At 35.7% G+C, this 2,574-nt stretch overlaps 1 non-coding gene across 1 annotated transcript; it reads left to right on the top strand.

The window, feature by feature from the left end:
- Positions 1-1,544: 1,544 nt before the first annotated feature.
- TRNAT-UGU (transfer RNA threonine (anticodon UGU)) lies at positions 1,545-1,637 on the top strand. Its single transcript is given in 2 exon segments — positions 1,545-1,582; positions 1,602-1,637. It is a non-coding gene; the product is annotated as a tRNA-Thr (tRNA).
- The last annotated feature ends 937 nt before the right edge of the window (positions 1,638-2,574 follow it).

Below are 2,574 nucleotides of genomic sequence, written 5' to 3' on the forward strand. Positions count from 1 at the left end.
ATGCACTGCATATCTTCCTTCAGTCATCCAACAAAACAGCAATGGAAAAGATAAACATACTGTTGGTAAAGCAGTTGCATCAAATTGATTTTCTGCAATATAGCATGATAATCCATACTGACAGCTCTGGATAGTACCAGCACATCTCTTGCTGGACTTGGTAATGCAAAGAACACAGTAAACAGCTACACTTTTTCCTCAAAAATAAATAATTGACTATTAAAAACCTATCAGTCTTAAATAAGAACATCAGTAAGCACCACTGGCATAATGGATAAGTCACTGTTCTCCTAAGCTAGGGGTTATGGGTCCAAGTCCTATCTGGGGTGTAAGTCATTACAGCAAGTGTCTCATCACTAGAGTTGATATTTTATCCTTGCTTCAACTGTAAAACAGTCTTGCAGTGTTTAGCTTGTAAAAAATGACCACAGAAGCTAAAATATGACATTTATTATGATAACATTGTTGTTGTTTTTTAAAACCTTTTTTTATCACCGTGGACAGCTTATTCAAGTGCCATCTGGCATGCATGTTCCTTTGTTGCTCATCATTCATCACCAAAAATGAATTTCTTTTTCAATTCTTATGACTGTACTGATTGTATTGAATAAAATCCACATCTAGCATAACCAATAAATGCTGCAAAGTGCTCCAGTGGTGCACTTGGTCAGCGCGCGGTACTTGTAAGACAGTATCTGTTGAGCAATGCCGAGGTTTTGAGTTCATCTTTGTATACTGTTTTTTTCCTTTTCTTATGTCATTAGTCATAGATTATAATCTGCTACCTTAATATTTAATATGATATTACAAAGGATGGAAGAAAGAAAGAAAGAAAGAAAAAAACAACAACATGAGTTTGTATTTAAGTTGTCAGCACACATCTGCTTTGGTTCTAATGCACTGCATATCTTCCTTCAGTCAGCCAACAAAACAGCAATGGAAAAGATTAACATACTGTTGGTAAAGCAGTTGCATCAAATTGATTTTCTGCAATATAGCATGATAATGCATACTGACAGCTCTGTATAGTACCTGCACATTTCTTGCTGGACTTGGTAATGAAAAGAATACAGTAAACAGCTTCACTTTTTCCTCAAAAATAAATAATTGACTATAAAAAACCTAACAGTCTTAAATAAGAACATCAGTAAGCAGCACTGGCATAATGGATAAGTCACTGTTCTCCTAAGCCAGGGGTTGTGGGTCCAAGTCCCATCTGGGGTGGAAGTCATTGCAGCAAGTGTCTCATCACTAGAGTTGATATTTTATCCTTGCTTCAACTGTAAAACAGTCTTGCAGTGTTTAGCTTGTAAAAAATGACCACAGAAGCTAAAATATGACATTTATTATGATAACATTGTTGTTGTTTTTTTTAAAACCTTTTCTATCACCGTGGACAGCTTATTCAAGTGCCATCTGGCATGCAAGTTCCTTTGTTGCTCATCATTCATCACCAAAAATGATTTTCTTTTTCAATTCTTATGACTGTACTGATAATATTGAATAAAATCCACATCTAGCATAACCAATAAATGCTGCAAAGTGCTCCAGTGGTGCACTTGGTCAGCACACGGTACTTGTAAGACAGTATCTGTTGAGCAATGCCGAGGTTGTGAGTTCAAGCCTCACCTTGAGCAGCTTTGTATACTGTTTTTTTCCTTTTCTTATGTCATTAGTCATAGATTATAATCTGCTACCTTAATATTTAATATGATATTACAAAGGATGGAAGAAAGAAAGAAAAAACACAAACATGAGTTTGTATTTAAGTTGTCAGCACACATCTGCTTTGGATCAAATGCACTGCATATCTTCCTTCAGTCAGCCAACAAAACAGCAATGGAAAAGATTAACATACTGTTGGTAAAGCAGTTGCATCAAATTGATTTTCTGCAATATAGCATGATAATCCATACTGACAGCTCTGGATAGTATCAGCACATCTCTTGCTGGACTTGGTAATGCAAAGAACACAGTAAACAGCTACACTTTTTCCTCAAAAATAAATAATTGACTATTAAAAACCTATCAGTCTTAAATAAGAACATCAGTAAGCACCACTGGCATAATGGATAAGTCACTGTTCTCCTAAGCCAGGGGTTATGGGTCCAAGTCCCATCTGGGGTGTAAGTCATTACAGCAAGTGTCTCATCACTAGAGTTGATATTTTATCCTTGCTTCAACTGTAAAACAGTTTTGCAGTGTTTAGCTTGTAAAAAATGACCACAGAAGCTAAAATATGACATTTATTATGATAACATTGTTGTTGTTTTTTTTAAAACCTTTTCTATCACCGTGTACAGTTTATTCAAGTGCCATCTGGCATGCATGTTCCTTTGTTGCTCATCATTCATCACCAAATATGATTTTCTTTTTCAATTCTTATGACTGTACTGATTGTATTGAATAAAATCCACATCTAGCATAACCAATAAATGCTGCAAAGTTCTCCAATGGTGCACTTGGTCAGCATGCAGTATTTGTAAGAAAGTATCTGTTGAGCAATGCCGAGGTTGTGCGTTCAAGCCTCACCTGGAGCAGCTTAGTATACGTTTTTTTTTTACTTTTCTTATG

This window comes from Pseudophryne corroboree, chromosome 11, assembly GCF_028390025.1.
Source record: "Pseudophryne corroboree isolate aPseCor3 chromosome 11, aPseCor3.hap2, whole genome shotgun sequence".
Lineage (NCBI taxonomy): Eukaryota > Metazoa > Chordata > Amphibia > Anura > Myobatrachidae > Pseudophryne > Pseudophryne corroboree.